Raw genomic sequence first — 9,768 nt, forward strand, 5'->3', positions numbered from 1 at the left:
CTCAGAGGGGTAAGTAGATGTTGCATTGTACGGCCACTTCCTGTGTCCGTGGCAGCCTTCCCCCTCTCGTTTTCCCACATTGATGATAATATGCGTGGGACTGTGTGAAAACACCAGAAGTGCTGTACTCGTTCAGCACAGTGACACCCTCCCTCCAGCTCCAGGTGTTTTGTTTTTGGCAGTCCTAGATGATGTAGACATCAAAATAGTAGTACATCCTGTTTTTTGGTTGGTTGGTTGTTTTTTTGAGATGGAGTCTCACCCTGTCGCCCAGGCTGGAGTGCAGTGGCGTGATCTTGGCTCACTGCAACCTCCGCCTTCTGGATCCAAGCACATCCTGTTTTTAATCCATCATCCATCGTGTCTAAACCTCTCTTAAACACATTTCTCTGTTCAGCATGTACAACCCCTGGTGGGGGCTGGGAGGTGGCAGATCGGGGAGTAAAGAGTTCTTTATTTGTTGCCTGGTAAATTGTATATACTTTTTAGCTGGTATCCCCTAGTTTTCCTACTTGGGGATTTTGTAAACAGGTCTGTGTATCCTTATTTATTACCACATATGAGTTTATTGTGTGTAGGTTATAATAATATATCTTGGTTTTTTATCTTTCCAGAAGGAAAAAAGCTAATGTCATACAGATCTGCTTTGTCCCCTGGCTGTTTTAATTGGCTTTCTCTGAATCATTTCTGTTTCTGTCAGTGCTGCTGTGGGGGACCTGATTATATCAATGTTATAAACTTGAATTGATAAGACATGTGGTTGATGTTTCACGGGGGTGAAATTTAACTCTAGGTCCATATTACTCTCCTGTTTATGGATGAGTGATGGATGACTTCCTGAGCCATGATTATTTTTCTCTACAAAGAGCAGTGATCTCTCTACCCGCTAAGTGAGTAGCATTTGATTCTCTTCTTCAGAGAGAATACTGGGAAGGGTTGTCCTTCCCCTGCCTCATTTCCTCATTCTTCGTCTCCATTGCTTTCATGTGAAAGTTTTCCTTTAAGACCTTGTCCCAGCCAGGTGTGGTGGCTCACGCCTGTAATCCCAACACTTTGGGAGGCTGAGGCAGGTGGATCACCTGAGGTCAGGAGTTTGAGACCAGCCTGGCCAACACAGTGGAACACCTGTAATCCCAGCTACTCGGGAGACTGAGGCAGGAGAATCACTTGAACCTGGGAGGCAGAGGTTGTAGTGAGCCGAGATCACACCATTGCACTCCAGCCTGGGTGACGAGAGCAAAACTCTGTTTCAAAAAAAAAAAAAAGACTTTGTCCCAACTTCCTACTAAAAATAAGCTCATTTTTTCTTAAAATCTGAATATGTTTTTCTCATGGAGATGGGGTGCAATGAGAGAATAGGGAGGGAATAGGGTGGTTATATGTAAAGAGAACAGTACTTTCTCACAGGAATACTGACTCTTTGTTAGCTGATGAAGGCAGTGACTTTGAAGATAGCTTCAATCGCAATGTGAAGAAGAAAGCAAAAGGACCACCAAAAACAACGCCGGTGAGTCAGCCAGTTTTCTTTTGTTTTTGAGTCTTGTGGGGGAAGCAGCCCAGCTACTCAAGAGGCTGAGGCAGGACAGTGGCGTGAACCCCAGGGGCGGAGCTTGTAGTGAGCTGAGATCCTGCCACTGCACTCCAGCCTGGGTGACAGAGCGAGACTCCGTCTCAAAAAAAAAAAAGAAAAAAAGAAAACTTAAAAGAGGTTCAGGTGATACGGTTCATAAAAGGACAAGATTTACAAAGTATTAAGTGATGGAAATTGGAACAAGAGAAATTTTGAAGAGAAAAGGACTTTAGGATATAGAGATACAGGAAGGGGACTCAAGGACTTTTTTTTTTAAGGGAAACAAGTTAATAAACTTCATAACAGTATAAAAATCAATTATTTCAGTACTGAGTCTAACTCAGACTCTGCTGTGGAACTGGCAGCGTAAGCCTACTTGTGTGATAATGATGAGACCAAGTGTTAATGTCACTGTTACCTTTTTTTGATATTTCTGATCTTTTTATACATATTAGGTGGCAAACATCCAAAGAAAGGTTCCGAGTGGCACATCGTCATAGCCGGAAACAGTCAGAGCCACCAGCCAATGATCTCTTCAATGCTGTGAAAGCCACCAAAAGTGACATGAAGGTAAAGCAGTGTCTTACCTCTGTTGATACCATCTCACTTTGGTAAGGTGGTAAGGACAAGTGTCTACAAACTTGATGTGAACATTTTAGTGAGTGTAACATGTCAAGAAAGATAAGATTATGGGGTGATCTGCCCGGGCAGCCCCGTCTGGGAAGCGAGGAGCGCCTCTGCCCGGGCGGCCCCTTCTGGGAAGTGAGGAGCGCCTCTGCCCGGGCGGCCCTGTCGGGGAAGTGAGGAGCGCCTCTGCCCGGCTGCCCATCGTCTGGGATGTGAGGAGAGCCTCTGCCCGGCCGCCCCGTCTGGGAGGAGAGGAGCGCCTCTGCCCGGGCGGCCCCGTCTGGGAAGCGAGGAGCGCCTCTGCCCGGCCGCCCTGTCTGGGACGTGAGGAGCGCCTCTGCCTGGCTGCCCTGTCTGGGAGGTGTACCCAACAGCTCCAAAGAGACAGCGACCATCGGGAGCGGGCCATGAGGACGATGGCGGTTTTGTTGAAGAGAAGGGGAGGAAGTGTGGGGAAAGGAAGGAGAGATCAGATTGTTGCTGTGTCTGTGTAGAATGGGGTGGGCATAGGAGACTCCATTTTGTTCTGACTAGGAGAAATTCTTCTGCCTTGGGGTGCTGTTGATCTATGGCCTTTCCCCCAGCCCCATGCTCTCTGAAACATATGCTGTGTCAACTTAGGGTTAAATGGATTAAGGGCGGTGCAAGATGTGCTTTGTTAAACAGATGCTTGAAGGCAGCATGCCCTTTAAGAGTCATCACCACTCCCTAATCTCAAGTACCCAGGGGCACAAACACTGCAGAAGGCCGCAGGGACCTCTGCCTAGGAAAACCAGAGACCTTTGTTCATGTGTTTATCTCCTGACCTTCTCTCCACTATTATCCTATGACCCTCCCATATCCCCCTCTCCGAGAAACACCCAAGAACGATCAATAAATACTTCATAAATTAAAAAAAAAAAAAAAAAAAAAAAAGATTATGGGGTGAATCCTTGGAGTGATAGAAGGGTAACCTCGAATGAGAGAGCATGTTCTTTTTTTTTTTTTTTTGAGACAGAGTTGCTTTCTTCGCCCAGGCTGGAGTGCAGTGGTACAGTCTCAGCTCACTGCAGCCTCTGCCTCCTGGGTTCAAGCGATTCTCGTGCCTCAGCCTCCCAAGTAGCTGGGATTACAGGCACATGCCACCACGCCCAGCTAATTTTTGTATTTTTAGTAGAGATGGGGTTTCGCTGGTCTCCAACTTCTGACCTCAGGTGATCCGCCCGCCTCGGCCTCCCAAAGTGCTGGGATTACAGACGTGAGCCACTGCACCCGGCTTCGAGAGAGTGTGTTCTTTTCTTAAAGCGTGTTCTTTTCTTAAAGGTATCACAGGAGTGATTATGCCTTTATTGATTGATGGAGCAGGTGACGAGAGGCATTGCAAGACATGAGAAGGAAGCTTGGATGTAGGTGTCACCTTGTTCACCCATGTTATTTTTTAGCTCCATCTTGACAATTGTACTTAATTATTTTTTCCCTTTGTTTCTTGTTTTTATAATTTTATTGAAGTTTTAATACCCAAAAGTGTACAAAGCTTCTATGTAGTTTAAAAAATAAAAATGATTACCCAGATCTCTAGCCCCAGCTCAAGAAGTGAAACATGAATATTGCTGTAGAGATCCTTTGTGTACCTTCTTTCTACCCTACCTCACAGTCCCCTTATTACCCCCAGGTAAACACTAGGGTGAATTTTGTGTTAATCTTTGTCATCTTTCATTACAGTGTTACCACTATGAATGTGTTCTTCAATTATGTAAATGAATGCATTATTCAGGCTTCTGTGATTTAATTATTTCAGTTAACATTGTTTGAGATTTATCCACATTAATGTGTAATTTTATAGTTTCTGGGAAAATATTTAAAATTTTCAAACATACAGAATTTTGCTAGTTGTATTTTCGTTATTTGATTTCTAACTTTGTTGTGTTGTATTCAGGGAATGTGGTGTTTGAAATTTATGTAGGGTCTGGGCACAGTGGCTCACACCTTTGATCCCAGCACTTGGGAAGGCTGAGGCAGGCAGATCACTTGAGGCCAGGAGTTCGAGACCAGCCTGGCCAACATGGTGAAACCCCATCTCTACTAAAAATACAAAAATTAGCTGCATGTGGTGGCGTTTGTCTGTAATCCCAGCCACTTGGGAGGCTGAGGCATGAGAATTGCTTGAACCCGGGAGGCGGAGGTTGCAGTGAGCTGAGATTGTGCCACGGCACTCTAGCCTGGGTGACAGAGTGAGACTGTCTCAAAAAAAAAAAAAAGAAAGAAATTTATGGAGACTTAGCCTTACGGCCTAGGATTGAGTTGGTACATTCGTTTTATCTTTTCTGTTTCTTTTTCTCCCTTTGCTTGCTTTCCTTTGGATTTCTTGTCTTCTACAAGGACCTGAGCACATTTCAATTCCAGTTGTCTTTTCCACCTTACATGCAGTTGTACAGTGTGTTAGTTTTTTTTTTTTTTTTTGAGACGGAGTCTTGCTCTGTCACCCAGGCTGGAGTGCAGTGACACGATCTTGGCTCACTGCAACCTCTGCCTCCCGGGTTCACGTGATTCTCCTGCCTCAGCCTCCCGAGTAGCTTGGATTACAGGTGCACGCCACCACACCCAACTAATTTTTGTATTTTTAGCAGAGACGGGGTTTCACCATTTTGGCCAGGATGGTCTTGATCTCTTGACCTCATGATCCGCCCTCCGCGGCCTTCCAAAGTGCTGGGATTACAGGTGTGAGCCACCACGCCCGGCCTTTTATTTCTTTTTTTGAGCCCATTCTCTCCCTCTTTTAGTTTTAAAATTTTATTAAACATAGTCATTTTATAATCTATGGTAGATGATTATCTAAAGTCTTTGTGAATATAATTCTGTCAGTGCCTTGTTTCTGTATATGTTTTACTAGGTTTACTGTGAGCCACTCATTTTCCCTGGAGTTCTTATGTGCTGGAATTCTTTGGGGCCTAGGTCAAAGGTGGGTTTTTTTTTTTTTTTGAGACGGAGTCTCGGTCTGTCACCCAGGCTGGAGTGCAGTGGCGTGATCCCTGCTCACTGCAAGCTCCGCCTCCTGGGTTCAGGCCATTCTCCTGCCTCAGCCTCCCGAATAGCTGGGACTACAGGCGCCTGCAACCACGCCGGCTAAATTTTTGTATTTTTAGTAGAGACGGGGTTTCACCATGTTAGCCAGGATGGTCTCGATCTCCTGACCTCGTGAGCTGCCTGCCTCGGCCTCCCAAAGTGCTGGGATTGCAGGCGTGAATCACCGCGCCCGGCCCCAAAGGTGGGTTTTTAAGAGAGGAACCTGCTGTTGCTTTGACAGTTGCCTGGGGACACTCCAGAATCACTTTTTTTTTTTTTTTTTTTTTTGAGACAGGGTCTCATTCTTTCTAGGCTGGAGTGCAGTGGTGCTCTCACGGCTCCCTGCTGGTTTGACCTCCCTCAGTGGTGAGGGGGTGACCCTCCCACCTCAGCCTCTCGCATAGCTGGGACTATAGGCATGTGCCACCATGCCTCATTATTCTGTTTCTGGTAGAGCAGCCTGGGCAACATGAGTTTCACTTTACTTGGGTTACTGCTCCCAGCCTGAATCACTTTTAATTATCTGAATGATTATTCTGGGCTGGGTGTGGTGGCTTGTGCCTATAATCCCAGCACTTTGGGAGGCTAAGGTGGGCCTCACTTGAGGTCAGGAGTTCAAGACCAGCCTGGCCAATGTGGTGAAACCCTGTCTCTACTAAAAATACAAAAATTAGCCATTAGCCAGGCGTGGTGGTGCACACCTGTAATCCCAGCTACTCGGGAGGCTGAAGCAGGAGAATGCTTGAACCTGGGAGGTGGAGGTTCTAGTGAGCTGAGATCTTGCCATTGTGCTTCAGCTTGGGCTACAGAGTGAGACTGTCTCCCAAAAAAAAAAAAAAAGGAAAAGATAAAAAAGATTATTCTGATAATGTATGTGGTGTGAATCTTGACTGCAAATCCAGATCTGAGGGCTCACTATGGTTGTGGATTCTCAAGGAGGAGTTATTTTTTTTTCCCTCCACTGCACCCTCAGGTCATAACAAGCTAGTTTTCTTGCTGTCGCCGTCTGCCCTGTAGGTTTAGTGTTCAATCTCACTTCCTTGAGGATGTGATTCTTTGCAGGACCCAGCTTTATTTAGGTGCCTCCTCTTGGACTACTCGTCTTGGAAGAAGCTTAGACTCTACCTCCTGTGCTCTGCACTCCATGCAGCCATCTGGATACAAAGTCAGGGTCCCCAGGGATTCATGAAACCTTTAGGGCAAAAGTCAGTTTGCTTACCTCCCAGGGTTGCTACTTACACCTCATTTTTGGCCTATATGAAATTTTACCTTTCATTCTAGTTCACCAGTACATTGTGAAACATGTTTTAAATGTTTTACAGAAGTTTAGATGGTTCAACTGGGAAGATCATATAGGATTTCTGTTCTGTCATATTGCCAGAAGTAGAAGTCATCTACATTTTTTTTTTCCTAGTCTTTGGTAGATGAGTGGCTGGATAGCTACAAGCAAGACCAGGATGCAGGATTTCTGGAGCGTGTTAACTTTTTCATCTGAACTTGTGGATGTAAAGGTGAGGAAACTGCTCCCCCTTTCTAATTCCCAGCCTTTTGTTCCTGTGTTATGAAATTCTTTCTCCATTTAGATAAGTAGGATTAGACATTTCCTAAATAAAGGAAGATAGTAAAGCATTGGCAAAATTTTACTTATTTAGGCCGGGCACTGTGACTCACACCTGTAATCCCAGCACTTTGGGAAGCTGAGGCGGGTGGATCACTTGAGGTCAGGAGTTGAAGACCAGCCTGGGCAACATGGTGAAACCCCTACTAAATACAAAAAATTATCTGGGTATGGTGGCTCATGCCTGTAGAATTGCTTGAACCCAGGAGGTGGAGGTTATAGTGAGCCGGGATAGCGCCACTGCACTCCAACCTGGGCGACAGAGCCAGACTGTCTTCAAAAAAACCAAAAAAAAAAAAAAAAAAGGGAAAAGTTTCACTTCTTTAACTAAATTTTTTGTTGATAAATACGGGAAGTGATCCAGTAGGTAACCATGTTGGTTTAGAGGCAAGACACTTTGGGGAAAAAGAAGTAATCGTGCTTATGTTATGGCACAGATTTGAAGACACCCTTTAGTCTTTCTAGATGCAATAATCTGTTATTTTCTTACTCTTTATTTCTCAGCTACTTTGCCCATATTTGTCCTCTGTAGCTGTGGTACCCCCAGAACTCTTACTGCCATGGCTTAATTTATTAAGATGGTCTCAGTCAGGTTGTATTATATAAGAAATCAGCGTCTGGCTTAGTTTTATTACTCTCTTTTGTTTTGTTTTGTTTTGTTTTTGTTTTTGTTTTTGAGACAGAGTCTCACTCTATTGTCCAGGCTGGAGTGCAGTGGCACGATCTGGGCTCACTGCAACCTCTACATCCTGGGTTTAAGGGATTCTCATGCCTCAGCCTCCCAAGTGACTGACATTACAAGCATGTGCCACCATATGTGGCGAAATTTTTTTTTTTTTTCTTTGAGATGGAGTCTGGCTCTGTTGCCCAGGCTGGAGTCCAGTGGCACAATCTCGGCTCACCGCAACCTCCGCATCCCAGGTCCAAGTGATTCTTCTGCCTCAGCCTCCTGGGTAGCTGGGACTACAGATGCGCACCACCATGCCTAGCTAATTTTTGTATTTTTAGTAGAGACAGGGTTTCACCATATTGGCCAGGCTGGTCTTGAACTCCTGACCTCGTGATCCACCCATCTCACCCTCCCAAAGTGCTGGGATTACAGGCGTGAGCCACTGTGCCCGGCCTATGTGGCTAATTTTTGTATTTTTAGTAGAGATGGGGTTTCGCCAGGCTGGTCTTGTACTCCTGACCTCAGGTGATTCACCTGCCTCGGCCTCCCAAAGTGTTGGGATTACAGGCATGAGCCATTGCGCCTGGCCTGTTTTTTTTTTGTTGTTGTTGTTGTTGTTTTGTTGTTCTTGTTGTTTATTTTTGGGCACAGTTTTTCACTGCTTGATTCCTTTTTTTTTTTTTTTTAAACAAATCCTGCCTCAGGTTTATTTGTACAAATAGTGCAGGGGACACCAGTCCTTCTGTCCTCACGTTGGCAGACAGAGATCACTACTCTGAAGCCTTTGTACAGGCCTGGGCACCTTTGGGAGCCTGAGCCGGAACTGAAGCTGGAGCTGCAGCCTGGGCCTTCATTTGATCCTTGGCCTTTGGCTGGCACGGCCTGAGCCCCTTGGCATTGTGGGCACAAGCATGCTTCTCAAGCTTGGGGCGGGCAGCGTAGGCAAGTGGGCTTAACCTCCTTGGGCTTTACGAGGGGCTCGATGGCCTCGGCATGTACACCCATGGCCCTGGCATTGTTGCCCTGCATCTTCTTTTTTTTTTTTTTTTTTTTGAGACAGAGTCTCACTTGTTGCCCAGGCTGGAGTGCAGTAGTGTGATCTCAGCTCACTGCAACCTCCGCCTTCCCGGTTCAAGCAATTCTCCTGCCTCAGCCTCCCGAGTAGCTGGGATTACAGGCACCCGCCACTACACCCAGCTCGTTTTTTCCATTTTTAGTAGAGAACTGGGTTTCATCATGTTGGCCAGGCTGGTCTCGAATTCCTGACCTTGTGATTTGCCTGCCTCGGCCTCCCAAAGTGCTGGGATTACAGGCGTGACCGACTGTGCCCGGCCAGCCTGCATCTTCTTTAGGCCCTTCTTGTGCTTCTTGGCAAAGCACATATTCCTCAGGAACTTGGGGTCCATCCCGTTAAGAGATTTGTATCTTTGTGATTGGGGTTTCTTGATGCCATTTCTGTGTAATTTTCAGCCTGGTTGTGTGAGGTGTGGTTCTTGGATTTGGCCATGTCTGCACCATAACCTGTGACTCCCTTCCTTTGGGTTTTTAGAGAGATTGCCTTATAGCAGATACACAGTTGGATGTTGGCAGACTGTTGACCAGGGGGTCTTCTGATTCCCCACCTAAGCTCTTTGCAGAATGTTTCCTTGCTCATCTTCAGGTATATCTGTAAATGATCACAGCATCCTGTTATTTTCCTTGTAAGCACCTCATATCCTTCATTCTTTAGGCACTGTGAGCCCTGAGGTGTTCAAGAAGATGTCCAACTCAGAGATCATCCAGCACCTGACACAGCGTGTAATGAGGTGGAAGAAGACGACCAGGATCTTCTTACCCCTCTTATTTCAAAACAAAATGCCTATTATCCCCTTCTTTTTGAGTCTGTGAAATAAGGTAGCTTTTAGAAGGTGGAGTTCAGTCTCTTGGGGGTAAAAGAGATCTGAATATGCCTCTCAAACTGGGGAGACTACCAGGAAATGAAGTATATCAGAGATATTTTTACTAGACTGTTGGGTTTTGACATCCAAGCCCCTATGACTTCATGGACCTGGTCATAACTTTCCCATCCTTTTCATACATCCTTTTGTAGGACTCAGGGGACTATCCTCTGACAGCTCCAGGTCCATCCTGGAAGAAGTTCCAGGGCAGCTTCTGTGAGTTTGTGGGGACATTGGTCTGGCAGTGCCAGTACAGCCTCCTCCATGCTGGCTGCCCTGTGGACAGCCTCATCTCCCTGCTCAC

At 45.9% G+C, this 9,768-nt stretch overlaps 1 long non-coding RNA gene and 1 pseudogene across 2 annotated transcripts; one reads left to right on the forward strand and one right to left on the reverse strand.

The window, feature by feature from the left end:
- Positions 1-39: 39 nt before the first annotated feature.
- On the forward strand, positions 40-9,767 carry LOC134739922 (uncharacterized). Of its 2 annotated transcripts, none has more exons than XR_010127059.1 (5): positions 40-890; positions 1,428-1,507; positions 2,026-2,140; positions 6,654-6,750; positions 9,257-9,767. It is a non-coding gene; the product is annotated as an uncharacterized LOC134739922 (long non-coding RNA). The 2 variants fall into 2 exon arrangements; XR_010127058.1 differs by having other exon boundaries at positions 41-890; positions 1,408-1,507.
- On the reverse strand, positions 7,305-9,261 carry LOC129040039 (large ribosomal subunit protein eL29-like; annotated as a pseudogene).
- Position 9,768: the final 1 nt, after the last annotated feature.

This window comes from Pongo pygmaeus, chromosome 6 (assembly GCF_028885625.2).
Source record: "Pongo pygmaeus isolate AG05252 chromosome 6, NHGRI_mPonPyg2-v2.0_pri, whole genome shotgun sequence".
Classification (NCBI taxonomy): domain Eukaryota; kingdom Metazoa; phylum Chordata; class Mammalia; order Primates; family Hominidae; genus Pongo; species Pongo pygmaeus.